Source organism: Pteropus medius, unplaced genomic scaffold (genome assembly GCF_902729225.1).
Source record: "Pteropus medius unplaced genomic scaffold, Ma_sr-lr_union100, whole genome shotgun sequence".
Classification (NCBI taxonomy): domain Eukaryota; kingdom Metazoa; phylum Chordata; class Mammalia; order Chiroptera; family Pteropodidae; genus Pteropus; species Pteropus medius.
The window spans coordinates 20,208,227-20,222,578 of record NW_024351073.1 but is presented as its reverse complement, the minus strand read 5'-3'; the positions used below and the strand labels follow the sequence as shown (position 1 = coordinate 20,222,578).

The 14,352-nt window shown below is 44.4% G+C and overlaps 1 long non-coding RNA gene across 1 annotated transcript in view; it reads left to right on the top strand.

Annotated features, from left to right (window-relative positions):
* The window catches only part of LOC120586262 (uncharacterized), a 36,961-nt gene extending 23,967 nt beyond the window's left edge, over window positions 1-12,994 (top strand). The window contains exons 3-5 of the long non-coding RNA XR_005648664.1: window positions 9,691-9,760; window positions 11,442-11,516; window positions 12,573-12,994. This is a non-coding gene — a long non-coding RNA (uncharacterized LOC120586262). The remainder of the gene's footprint in view (window positions 1-9,690; window positions 9,761-11,441; window positions 11,517-12,572) is intronic.
* The last annotated feature ends 1,358 nt before the right edge of the window (window positions 12,995-14,352 follow it).

Below are 14,352 nucleotides of genomic sequence, written 5' to 3'. Positions count from 1 at the left end.
CGAGATTGCTGACTCAATGGTTACGATTCCTCTCAAGGCAACACGAAGATGAGAAAACCCACGATCATTTTCCTCTGCTCCCTCCTCATCTCCCAGCTTTCCCATCTGAATCGCAAGCAGTGATGGAAGAGGGAGGAGAATGGAGAGTGAATTACAGGACAGGTAACTAGAACAGTGGCGGCGAGGAAGCAGGTGGGAAGCAGGTGAGACAGGTCTCTCTGGACTGTGGGAGCCTACAGGAGGAGGTTGCTAGTTTAGGAGGAAACAGATTGTGGTCTTTTCTGATCTGCCTTGAAAATGGTCACAGTTTTCATCGCAGGAACATTTCCTGGTCACCTTTCTCATTGAAAAACTCTGTTTCGTAGGGTCATATTGAAGAGAAGCACGTAACTTTTTTGAAGAGAAGCACGTAACTTTCCCGTAAGGGGTAGCAGAGGAGGTAGGTGGGGTTGCTGAAGGGCTTTGACTGTTTCATTATCAGCCCCCTTCAGGGATTTCAATGCTTCTATGTCGGCAATTCTGAGCACGTGCCACTTTTTCAACAGAAGTTCTTTTTAAATTAAGTTAAAGTCGTTGGCTGTCTCGGTGTTGCTTTTCATTTTTTTTTTTTTAATTGTTCAAGACCTTCCTGCAAGCAGCTTCCGAACATCCTCCTTTTGCATTCAAGGAGGCAGAAATTAGGCCCAGATTTGCTGAGCCTGGGGGCGTCTTACTACCAAAGTGATCTTAATGGCGTCCGAATGTCTGAGCTCTTCCCTCTTACCTGTGAGGTTCCCATCCAGATAAACGAATTGGCTTGGATGCCAGTGGTTATTGGAGTTTGGAAAATGCCCCTGAAGAGTGGGAGGTTTGAAAGATTTTCTTTACTAAATGAGAGTTAAGCCACTGAACCAGTATCGGTACCTACAGTGCGTGAGGGTTTTGTTTTGTTTCATATGTTTTTTTTTGTTGTTGTTGGGGGGGGTCTTGTCATACTTTAGACACATTGAGATATTCTTGGGTAAATACTTACATCAGAGGAAGTAAAGATCTGATGGATGACAGCACCACCTGACTCAGAAAGTAGTAAAAAAAGAGGAAAATTTTAATGGTTTATAAGAGGAGAGATGTTGTGGCTCCACGAAGTGGTTTGAATCCTCCAAATAGAGGCTTGGTAGTATTTTGGGATTATTTGAGAAGCCCTCAATAGATTTATGTATCACCTTATAGAATTTATAAAACACTCAGTTCACAGGACGGAGGTAATTTCATTGGTGTTACTTCCGCATGTGATTTCTGATCAGTAGTCTGAGGAAGATGGAGAATGAGCCAAAAGAAATCAACCAAAGTATTTAATCATCCTTTTTTCAGACCTTTACCTCACTTAAAATCTCTCCTATTTTAGGGGCCCAAGAACCTGGCCAATTTCTCTGCTAAATGCAGTTCCTATTTCCCCAATTCTGCAAACTTCCCTTCCAGTTAAATGATAAAATTCCTTGCCGTTTGGTTCCTTTGGTATGTTCCAGTCTTGTCCACGTCTTTTCCAAGTGTGAGATGATTTCTGAGCGGAGACCCGCCTCGGTATTCTTGTATAACTAATCCATTATCTCAAGAGCATCCCCCTCCACGGGAATCGTGTGCACGTTTCTGTGTCGCCACACTGACTGAGCACCCACGATGTGCTAGGAGCTCAAAACATCCAGAAGCTCAGGACAGACCTCAGGTGACCTTCTGCTTTGGGAATGGCCAAGCAAAGCAATGATTACAATACAGGGCGGGGAGGACGTGCTAGAGGCATGCAGGAGGTGCCGTGGGAGAGGAAGAGAGGGCTCCAATCAGATCCTAGTGCAGAGAACCCTTCCCACAGGCAGCGTCATGGCCAATTGTCGGGGATGGGTGGGAGGACAGGTGTGGTAGAAAGCTCCAGGAGCTTCTATGGAGGCCACTGCTGATTGTGAAGGGGCCTTGAAATTCAGGCTTGATGCTGAAAGTTCCCAGAAGGGCATTGAAGCGGGGCTGCAGTGTGAGTGGCTTTATGCTGTGGAAGGACAGATCTGGCTGGAGTGTGGAATCCAGCTTCTTGAGGCAAAGTGTATCCTCCGCTGCCTCTCCTCTCCTGCCGTCTACTGTGCGCACGCCGTGTCCTTCATCAGTCGTTGGAGAAGGACCGACGCAGGAGTAATGATTCCAGGCCTTTCATATATCAAGGGATTATACAGCCCATACGTGATAACGTGAGCTCTCAATTCTGGATGAGTTACAAGACCAGCTAGGGGAGGGTACAGAGGGTGCTGGCAGCCTGAAAAATGCCCCATTGTGTGCTCGGCAGCAGATGCGATAAGTAGCTCGTCTCGCCTTCCTTGCGGTCCCAGAGCAAACGCAATTTATTGATTTTTATGTTCAAAAGTCTCATCTGTTCAACTAGCATACTTAATGTTGCAAGTACAACCGAAAAAAGTTAAAACTCCAACAGACAAACATGAGTCCTACAACATATCGAAAAAGCTGTAGCCCATTGTGTCACTGCAAGTTTATTTATAAATCGGTTGACTTCTCAGTTATCCTTGTTTCTCGCATCTTTTAGCAAACAGCCTGAGCACTCTGGCCCACCTTGTGGACCATCACTTTTAAAATCACACAAAAGCTTGATGCCAGGGAAGTTTCTTGCCACAGTGATTTACTACAATTCACTTACACGAGTTTCTATTGGAATGAGAAAGACCCCTGTTCATAAGTGTCTTCCTTAAAAAAAAAAAAAAAAAGAAAGTCATTTCAATCCAAACTGACAGATGCTTGTCCCATTACCAATCCAGTTTTGTAGGACAAATAAATCCCCATCCATCTGTTATTCCCAAAGGTGGCTCCGAGCATTACGTGACATGTTTCCCCCGCCTCCCCTTTCCTTCTCTCTGTGACGCTTTGCTCCTCCTAATTCCACCTCGATCAGGCGCCCAGTGTTAGGACGCAGCTCCCAGACTCTCCAAAACCTCCCCTCCTAGGCAGAGCCTCAAGCGAATTTCCCTCCTCACCCCTGCCCGCCCTCCCAGTGTCCTCCATGAAGCTTTGAAGATCTTTTCTTGAGAGCAATGTCAAGTTCCTCCCAGTTATCACCCCTCTGATACCCCAGCTCGTGTGAAGGAATTCTATTCTGTTCTTCTCTCGGGATGACTGGAAAGACAAGGCGTTAACTAGAATTCTTTAGAACACGAGTTTTCTAGCATGCAATAGTTGCCACATGAAAGATGTTCAGTTGACAAATAAACCTTGGAGATTCGTGATGCATATTGGCATGCGCGAAAATAAAACACCCCAAGTAACTGACCTGATGTTGTTGGGTATTTTCCATCATATTGCCTACAGAATCAGGAATGGCATGAAAACGCATCCCTAAAAAAGGAATCTCGGTTTTTAAAAATTAAATTTATTCGGGTGACATTGGTCGATAAAATCATACAGGTTTCAAGCATATGTCATATATACACCGCATTGTGTGTTCACCGCCCAAGGTCAAGTCTTCTGTCACCATGTTATTTGACCCCCTCCATGCTTATTTACCCACCCCCGCTCCAGCCCTCTTCCCTCTGGGAACCGCTAAACTGTTGTCCGCGTCTATGAGTTTTCGTTTGTCTTGTTCGTTTGTTGCTTTCAGTTTTATATCCAACATATACGTGAAATCACATGGTTCCCAACGTTTCCCCTCTGACTTTAAAAATGAGCTGTCTTCCTCAGTGACGAGCAGGCCGTAAGGCATTGTGGGGAGCACCTGCACAAAGTGAAGCTAAAAAAAGTCGCCGAGCTGTTATATCAGTTAGAGGGACTTCAATAGCCAGTACCGGGAAATGCAACTCAAACTTTGGCCAGTAGAAGGGAAATTATAGGTTCATTTAAGAAAAAACTTAAGAGTAGGTCTGTTTCAGGTGGGGCTTGGCCCTTCGATCGCAAGTGATCAGAAAGTCAATGCCAACTTAAGCAGAAAAAGGGAAGAAGGTGTACAGAGGGAGGGTTATCCTCTGAAAGTCTGACCATCCAATTTTTGCCTCAGAGAGTGTGACATGCCTCACAGAGCCGTGTCCCTTAGGGATTGCCTTAAGGGTTAAGAACATTATCTCAATCTCTGCACCACTTGGCATAATGCTTGGTGCAGAAAGGTTGGCTGGAAGATGGTTTATGTTGAATTAATTTGTACGTTTGCAAAAGTAACTCAAGGGGTGATCTTTTTTAAATGTCCTGGGCTCTTTGTGAAACACCCATGTCTATTCAAAAGGCTTTTGGACATGCTGTGCTAATTGAGGGGGTCTGTAACGTAATAGCTGTTCCCTAACAGAACACTGTGTGAAGATAAGTGTGCTGGTCTGGGTGGGGTCTAGGAAGCGAGGACGGGGCGAGAGCTTTTCAGGGTCAATGGAAGACGGGTCCTGTCCAGCTTGGTGCAGCTCCCTTCTGTCCTATATCTGTCCCATGAATTCGGGGCGCCTTGTCCTTCCCAAACTTCTAGCTCTCCTTGACTCCACCAGATTCGGCTTCTTCTGGGCAGCGTGCTGGTGCAGCTGCCAGGCTCATCTCGTTTCCTTCCTTTCATGGACCGTAATCCCACGCAGTCCTTTGTCCAAACCTCGTCGCACATATTCCGTGCAGTCTGCTAGGTGGTTAAGGTGGGAGGGTAAATCCAGCCTCTGTGACTCCATCTTGGCCCTTGACATTTACAGTGAAGCCATGACGTCTGGCAGAGAGCGAGGTCGGGCAGAGCGAGGTCGGACAGAAGAAGCCAGAGAATCTGATTGGCTACAGAGTTCTGACTCTTAGCTGTCTTCCTCACAGTTTCTCCTGGTTCTCTGATGAGAGGCGATGGAGCAGATGTGATTTTATTCCCTGAGGATGTCTTAGTGGGTATTTGTCATGTTTCCCGGAGGTGTGGCTCTGTGAGGACAATTTCTCTTGGACTTAGGCTAAGTCCAGCCTTCCCCAAACAGAGGCTGGACCACCATTTGGATCCTGAGCTGTCTTTGAGGCATTGATACAGACATGTGACCTGTGTTTAATCCCCCCAGCCTCCATGGGGGTAATTCAGTTGGGAAGTGAGTGATGCTAGGAGGGAGGTCTGGGCAGAATTTAATGTCTCAGAGCAGATGTTTGCACAGATCCCCCTGCCGTACCCCGCTCCCTTCCGGTGCAGAAGTGGCTCGGGTGGGTGCCTTCGGAGCTGTTTCGTCTGTGCCTCAAGGCAGTAGCGGAAGCCGGGGGCCCTGTGTGGCTGGGTTTTAGGCACTGTGCCTTGAGCCTTAACCTCAATTCCGTATCATAGCTCTCCCTGTAAGTCCTTCTTTTTTCCTATCAGCTGCTCTTATTTAGAAAACTCATTGTCTTGGTCACGTTATTATGACTGAGTAGCGGATTATCATCAGAGATGTACATCAACAGTTGAATATCACCTTATTAAATAAAGGTCGAATTCAAACAGGTTCCTCTGAGTAGATCAGAGTCCTCGTTTACGTGCCATCTGTGTGCATCATGGGTTGACGCCAAAGACAAGAAAAAGCAAGTGAGGGCATTGCTTACTCCAGGTTTTATCTCTATTCTTATCAGCTGCGTTAATTTTTCTGCTTGAAACAAAATCTGCTGTTAGTCCGCTGATTGTTATTGAACATTTTAATGGCCTGTGTCAGCACGGTAAGTCATATATTTTCTGAACAAGTGTCCAGGCTTTACCCACATTTGCGTGGATGGACATTTGTAATCGAGGTATAGGATGTGTTTGGTTGACAAATGGCTTGCTCTAATAGATTTGGGAATAGCATCTGCTTTCATTAATTTTGTAACTTCTCATTTCTTCATGTTCATTAGCTAAACACGTACCCACTACACTTGTAATTCATTCTTTTGAAAGACGAGCACAGCTGGCATGGTGCAGAGACGAGGACAATTTTTATGGAGAAATGCTCACGCTTTTAAAGCGGTGTGGGTGGTGGCGGCTTATCGTGAGAACCCTGAGAGCCTCTTAAGTGTGTCAACTGACCAGGATGCTAGCAGAGAAAGCCGCTCCCAGGAGTCCACTAGATGAGATTTGGTCATAGAAGGTAGGAAACGCCGTTTTAACAAAGTACCATTATCTCTTTGTCTTTTTAACAGAAAATAACCTATTCCTGGCCTGTAGTCAAGAATACATCATTTGGAGTCTCTGCCGGGAATTGCTTAGAGCACAGGTCAGACATTCGACATCTGAATGGTACACCCCCTGCATCACCAAGAATTACCCACTGAGGTTTTTACGGATAGGCAAGAAGCTACTTTGTTGTGCAAACCTTTGAAAGAGGATGAGAGAGAATGAAAGTAAATAAATGGATGAGCTATGAACATAATAAAAAGTGAGACGTTGAACTAGCTGTTGTTTACCCATGCAGGAAATTGAGGGTGTTTTAAAAATAGTGTCTAAATTCAAAACCAAGCCGTTATAACGGGAAGCGAAAGCTTTGTTGAGCTTTTTTTGTGTGTGTTGAAAGCAAAATTGTAGATATCAGAGAATAAATTCGCTGAAAGGGACCTTAGATGACCGTCGAGTACAATATTCTTCTTTTGCCAATAGGGGAAACTGAGGCCCTGACAAGAAAGTGGCCTGCTCAAGGCCACTTGTTCAGTAGCGAGAGGGGGCAAGTTGAGAAGGCCACCTGGTAAGGGACAGAGCACTGTGACAACATTAAGACTGAGAGGCTGATATCTCTGTGATGTGTTTGTTGTGTTGAGTGAGAACCTGGGAGACGTTTAGAAGTCAAGAAGCACACGGCTCCTCAGCTTGCAAAGAGCAAGTTGAACAATATTGTCCGCTGGTCAAATTGTTTGACTCTGAGAAGCTGCCTGGGTTTTCGTACTCCTGAACAGGTGTCCTCCCATTGAATATGGGACCTAGACGAGCCTTGTGACATCAGTTTTACTGCACTGACAGGCGCCTCAGTGCTGAATCAAGATTCTAAAAGGCAGGGTTGAAACAAACAGGATGAATCCGGCTGCAATCGAAAAGATCAAATGCTTAGATGCAAGAAGAGAAGACCTGATGATGATAATTCATATTTGCAAAAGCAAAAACAAACAACCTTCCCCCTCCCAAACAAAAACAGCCTGAAGTTTTAGTCGATTCAAGCTCAGGCTTCACAAGAGTGTGATGTGCATACCGAATAAACTAAAAGGAAGTTTAGGCTGAATTAATGAGGCTCCGGGTCCAAGAGACCCAGAGAAAGGAACACTTAGGGTGAATGAACGCAAGTTCCATACAAGAGGGAACTTTCCTGCTACTTTCTTGTTACCTGCTGAATTTGGGCTGTCAATTTGGTGTGTGTTTCTGGACGGGCGTGAACACCTCAGTGAATATCTGTCAGGGATGCTGTAAACTGGATTCTGCTTTGGACTAGATGTCCAAGCTCCTCTATAACTCAGTTGTGAGTCCAAAGGCCAGCATAACTCTCCAATTCCTACCCCTTACCGTGTGACTTTAGATAAGTTACTTAACCTCTCTGAGCCTCTCTTTCCCTGGCTATAAGAAAAAATATTTAAAAATATTTTTTAATATCAGGATTTAAAACAACCAATTTAAGAAATGCACAGCAAAGCCCCTGGTGTGGTGCTTGGTACATGCTAATTTTTCAAAAGTTTGTGTCTTCAGAGCTTTCCATTCCTCCATGTGTAATAAATAACTCATTCAGGGATGAGCATGTGACCCCATAACAGCTAATGAGATGTCCTGAGACTTTTGTTGATGCTTCTTGGAGTTATTCTTGCTTAATGGACTTAAGGCTGGGAAGATAAACTCCTTGGATATTTTATTATGTCTGAACCTGGATATTACAGCCAGGATAGCTGAATTCAGAGTTGAGAGAGGGAGGGAACCAGAGCCATGATGACAATATCTGGGCCCCGAATCCAGCCATGCCTGAAGCCTATTGGCTTCTGTACTTGTCATTTATGTAGTAAATTAATTCCATTTTGCTAACTGCAGTCTGAGTTTGGTGTTCAGTCACATGCAACAAAAGAATTGTGACAGATGCAGTCCTCGAGAGATATTCTCACATCTTTTTGGATTTATTCTTATTGTTTAATGGGAAGATTCAGCCTGGCAGCTGCTCCTTCCTCCCATGCACAGAGCAGTGGAGCCACTGAGAACTGCTGTCTTTGACCATCCCTGCTTGGAGCTTGGGGCCGTCAACTTTCATACATCAAGTGCGTGTTGACCTGAAAAGTTTACTTACTTTTTGCGACTCCTGGCTTAGAGATAGTACCTTTAAAATCACAGGTGCTGCTTCTTTAGTTCTCCCTCCAGGTGCCAAAAGCCTGATCAATATCGAACACCTAAAACGTCTTCAAACTTAATTTAGCATCTGGCCCGAGGAGGTAAATGCCAAGTCTGGGTCTCGTGACAAGCAAAAGTTGGAACCAAAACAGAAATGCAGAGAAATGCTTAGTCACAATGTATATTCACAGGAATTTTTCTTCTTCTTCTTTTTTTTTATGTTAGCTTGCCGCCCTCATCTACTTGCTAATTAAGTTAACCTTGTCAAAAACCTGTGAAAAATTAGGTTAGGACTGAAGTAAGATGTATTGAATGTGTAGTGCCATCATTGGAAGAGGTTTGTCAAAGTCACTGTTAGAGCTCTTTCTGCTGGCGGCTCGTCTTAAAGAACTCTGGAATTATCCTCATGCGAAGAGGTGAATTGACTTGATCCGGGAGGTCGGTGGCCCAGAACCGGAGCAAGAGCTTCAGGCTTCTGTTGGCTTTTGCAGATGTCCGTCTTTCAATGCCGGTGTCTTCTTCAGAGGAACCTCTTCTCGGTGGTCGTGTTGCAGAGTCCCTCTGAAGATGCAGCAGGCACCCCACCAACATTTGGTTCATGAGGCTGATGACTCTCCGTGCACCAGAGAACTTGAGAGAAGGCTTAGTACTCACTCTGAGGACCTCCAGGAAGAGCTGAGCAGACACCAGCAGGTCCAGGTTGACTTGGGCAGAGCAGAGGGAGTAGGTCTGAGCCTTTGTAATAAGTGGCCAAGGGGTGAGACTGCAACAAAGTTCCCAAGTATGGGAGGTTTAAATTTCAACTTTCGCCAAAAAAGACATAAGCTCAGGTCTTATCAATCTATACACCTGTAGGGCCAAAGGGGAAGGGAGGCTGAGACTTAAAAGAGGTCATCAGTGCAAGATCAATAATGAGGTTAGACTCTTTATCACAATTAGATGACATCTTACCCAAAGGAAGGATATTAGTCTCCCAGGGCTACTGTGACAAAATACAACCAACTGAGTACCTTACAAGGACAGAAATGTGTTCTCTCAGCGTTCTGGAGGCTGGAAGTCAGAAACCAATGTATCAGCAGGGTTGGTTCCTTCTGGACTTTCTGAGGGAGAATTTATTCCATGTCTCCTCTTAGCTTCTGGTGACCGCTGGCAATCCCTGGGGTTCCTTGGCTTATGGCTGCGTCCCTCCAACCTCTGCCTGCATCTTCACGTGGCCTTCTCTGTGTGTCTTCTGAAAGGACATGCTTATTGTTCAGGGCCTGCTCTAATTCTGCATAACCTCAACTTCATCCTGGCTTTGATCACATCTGCAAAGACCCTATTTCTGAGCGTCTTGGTGGACATAAATTTGGAGGACACTATGCAACTCAGTACACAAAATTAAGGCACTTTGTTACCACATTTAAAAAAATCACACTCTTTGTCACATTTATTAGGTTGCTGAATCTCCGAACCCCAAATTGGACTGGAGAGAAACTCCACAGGCCCCTGGGGTCCCCAGGAAAGGTAAGCTCCTTAAAGAGGGCTGAGACCCAGTAGAAGGGTTTGCACAGAGGCAGAGTGGAAGGGAAGATGGGGATGCCATCCGCTCTGCACTCACCTGGACAGGGGCCGGAGACCGTCAGTGACCTTGGTGGCCTGTTGCCTCAGTAGGGACATGGACTGAGTCAGAAAAGGCAGAGATGTCGGGGGAAGCATCACGAAGCCCAGCTGGGAAGCTGGAATGTCTTTCTGTTGTTTCCCGAATGGCCTTGCGGCAAGGGCTTTAAATCCAGTTCTCGAGGCAAGTTCCCCATCAGATCAAGATTTGATGCTGACGTGCTCGATTTAAACTTTTCCCGTGGCCTGACTGGCTTCGGCGATGCCACCCGTTGTTCCTTGTACCAGTGAGCTCAGGCAGCCATCGTGAACGAGCGCAGACCCGGGGATTAAGCAGCAGGGATTGATTTTCTCACGGTTCCGGAGGCCGGGATTTTGAGATCGTGGCCCCGGCAGAGTTGGCGTCCTCTGAGGCCTCTCTGCTTGGCTTGCAGATGGCTGTCTCTCACTGTCGTCCATGTGTGCGTGTCTGTGACCTCATGTCCCCTTGTTTTAAGGACAGCAGGTTAAGGGCCACCCTAATAACCTTATGTAACTTAATTATCTTATTAACCATCTTCTTCTCAAAACTGGGGTTTAGGACTTCAATATATGACTTTGAGGGGCACATTCTCAGCCCCCCAAAACAATCCGTCCACACTTGGGTGCCGAGTGAGCCAAGCGTGTGCCCTTATTGTTGACACATTTCTCTCTCTGGAAGTTATGACTGTCTTTCAAGGACACGTTGACGTGAGATGGCAGAACCACGAGACGAAGCCAGAATGAGACCTCAGAATCATGACCCGACTAAGGCAGGCCCGAGCTCTTGGTCTCCTGGCTCCAGCGGCCGCCAGCCCTGGTCTGGGTCCGGGCAGGCAGACGTGTGAGGGGATCTCTTGCCCTGTGTTTTCTGAATCCCTCTCCTCCACGTCACCCTTCTCTGTGTCCTCGCCCCATGCTTCAGCTTAGAGGACTTCCCTTCCTCTGTCCTCCATGTAGCTGGCAACCCCGCCGACTGCTCTTCCCCCTCCCCCCCACCCCCGCTCCCAAGAGCTTCCGGCCCTCACCCCTCAAGCCCATCTCTCCTTCCAGGGCCGGCCTGGCTCCTGTCTCTGCTGCCCAGCACTAGGTGGACGACGGCCAGCACTGCCCTCCACCCCCTCTTAAACAGTCTCCTTCTCTTGGACCTGCCACCACCTTAGAGAGCCCCCTGGTACTTATTAACGGAACTGTATTCCCTGTTAATCTGTTTTCCAAGAAGTTTTGTATTGTGCCCCTTACACGGTAACTTCCATAAATGCCAGTTGCATGAGTGGATGTCAGTAACATCCATTGGTACAGCACTTCACCATGTCAGAAGCAGAGGTGTGTGAGTGCTGGCTTGTATCGGCTTGCAAGAGCTGATGGTTAAATTTTCAGAAATTTGCAAGCTGGTTGTTAAATGCAGCCATTAGTAAGTATTAAATTATATAAGCTTACAATTAAATGAATGACAGTGAAAATAAAGGTAATAAATACTCAGAAACCATCATAATCTAATTCACTACATTTACTATTAATGCTCTAGAACTTATTTAACTTATTTACATCTATTTTATCTATATCCCAGAAATTATATGTTGGTCCGTGAACAAGCATCACTCCCAGTTCTGAATCAGCGACATCGTGTTGGCAACTTGAAATGGTATGTGCGTTAACAGTACAGAAATTGACAAATGCTCTAAGTCAAGAAGTTTTTTCTCAGAGCACGCGACTGGTCATAAGCCTAATTTGATCTTCAGAAAAACAGCAAGATAAAAGCAGAACAGGTATTATTACCCTCAATTTACTAACAGGAGAAGAGAGACCCAGGAGTTACCTAGCTTACCCAATCATATATATATGATTGAGTTGCTTCTTGATCTTTTGGCTAAGATCAACTGTGGTATGATAATGAAATTAATCAAGTAATGGATTCTTGAATTAATCTGTACTTTTTCTATAAAGCATTACTTTTTTAGAAAAATTATGGCCGAAATCTAGGTTAAATTAGGGTTGCCAGGTAAAATACAAGATGCATAGTACAATTTGAATTTCAGAAAATGATGAAAAATTTTCTAGTGTGAAAATGTTCCAGATATTGCATGGAACAGATCTATATTTAAAAATATATCGGCCGTTTCACTGAAACTTAATTTTAACTAGATGTCTTGCATTTTTATTTGCTGAATCGGGCAACCTTAATTAATACTATCTATATTTACAAATTAACAAAAGGGAAGATTTCTTGTTACAGTCCTATTATTTTTTAAAGTATATGATCTTCTTTATCATTTACTCTAGTCAGTTCTATCTTTCAGATTTTACTAGGGTCAAAATCAACTGCTTAGGATTGCTTGCGATAACCCAGCCACTGGGCTAGTGACTTTGAACTCCCTATGAACTTTGACCTAAAAGAGACTGCCAGTCTCCTTTTTGACTTTTTAGACATCACCAGAACAGTCTAAAACAAAACAGAACCGTTTACTATCATAGCTTTCCCGGTCCATTCGTGTCCCTTTTATAACATGGTTTAGCAGCCATTTGACCCCTGGTCCTGTCTACGCCTGGAGCTTACTCTGGCAGCATTTCTGTTATTGCCAACATCTTTTTTTTTAAAGTTTCAAACTTCTTGGGAAAGTAGTCCTCAGACTCTTAGGTCTTGAGCAAACAGAAAATCTGGATGCGACGTTTCCCTAACGGAGCTCATGCATATGTCCAGGTCAGCATGGCAGTTGTTGGCGAACCCATGCCAGCTCCCATCCTTGGACATCTGGCACTTGGAAGCTGGAGCTTAGATGCTCTTTATATTCAGCGGGACAAACGTCGATGAGCTCACCTCAGAAGGTATGGGGCTGGGGGTTGTGAAAACACACAAGGTGGCAGTTATGTAATTTTGTTTGTCCTACATGGCTGAACTAGTTCACCCCAGCCCATTACACTGAGCTTTCAAAGGATAAGCAGCAGACACATCCTTGGTCCTCAAGGGCTGCAAACATAACACATGCGCGGACTCAAAATCATAAAGGAAATATGAAGTTCCTGCCAGGAGAAGAACTTCTTAACACATGCACAACTCAGACTAGGGAATGTGTCCTAGTGTATGCTTCTGGAAGAGTTAAACCAGCTATTATGAGGTTATTGACAAGTCATGCCTGTACCACAATCTCTACCTCGGTGAGCTTTACTGTTCATTCTATGACAGTGACGAAGTGGAAACATCGTGCTTGATGCTACATATTTCTCTCTCTCTATAGCGACTGGAGCATTCTTGGGAAGGAACCCAGAAATGTAGAGTCCTACGGTAAACAGCACGACAAGGTCCGATGTGTAAGTAATTTGTAGCATGATTCATATGGAAATCTGTCTACTACTGTATTCTGGAAATTAGCTTTTCATTCACAAAAATATGCATGAACAACAAAAAAAATCTTTTGACTGTTTTTAAATTTGGAGAAGGAAACAGTGATTTTAGACTTTGAGCTGGATTAAGCTATGTAGGGTAGAGGGGAGTAAGTTTTAAAGGAAGATGGCAGCCAATTTCTTTTGTTATTTAACTTTTTATTTTTTCCAAGAACAGTTAACATTTACTAGGCACCGATTGGCCTCAGTCACTTGCATCTAAAGAGCAAAGCTAAGTTACCCACAGCCCGTGTTCTTTTAAATGGTTAGCCTTATTTCTTAGCTCTGTTAACCACTATTCTAACATTTGCTTCAAGTTCAGTTTTAATAATCTAATCCATCATTGTCTACTGCTCCCTGCCACGTGAACGAAAAAAGTTTGGGGAGGAATAAGGCGAGCAGTTTACATTTCCTGTGGATACTTCAAGTAATTGGCCCCAAAGTGAAATTATTGAGTTGGCCATGGTTTATTGTGTTCTGAGGGCATTACACATGGAGGGAAAATGGACCTGTAGAAAGAGCTGGGATTCGAGAATGTCCGAATGTGTGAAAATCCTATAACTTCACTTCACCTGGCCTAATATCCTGAGTCACTAGATGGTCAGAAAAAGAGTGCGAAGGGAACAAACTGATGTACATTTATACTGAAAACCAAAAACAAAGTCTGTGCGAGATGAACAGCAAATGAAAGAGCTTTTGTCAAAATGAAATCTCGCACAGGTCATCTCTATACATACGTGGACATACGCACACCCACACACGCACAGACACACGAGCAAGAATGTGTATTTTGTAAGATTAGGTCCTTGGAAATAGACATTCTTAGCAAATATGGATGACAGATCAATTGTAATTTATTTTCTTTTAACACTGTATCATCATAAAGAAAACTGGTAGAAATGAAAAAAATCTATTTCAAATATCTACATCTAAAATTGTAGGCAGTGAAAAAGCACTTTGTTGACAAGGAGTGTGGAATGATGTGTGTTAATTGTCAGAAACTGCTGAATGCCTTGCTTAGTTGCCACAAACAAGTTCACATATCAGAACGAACAATACTGCTAAATATTCCTTTTTTTTCCCATTTTTTTTTTTTTTTT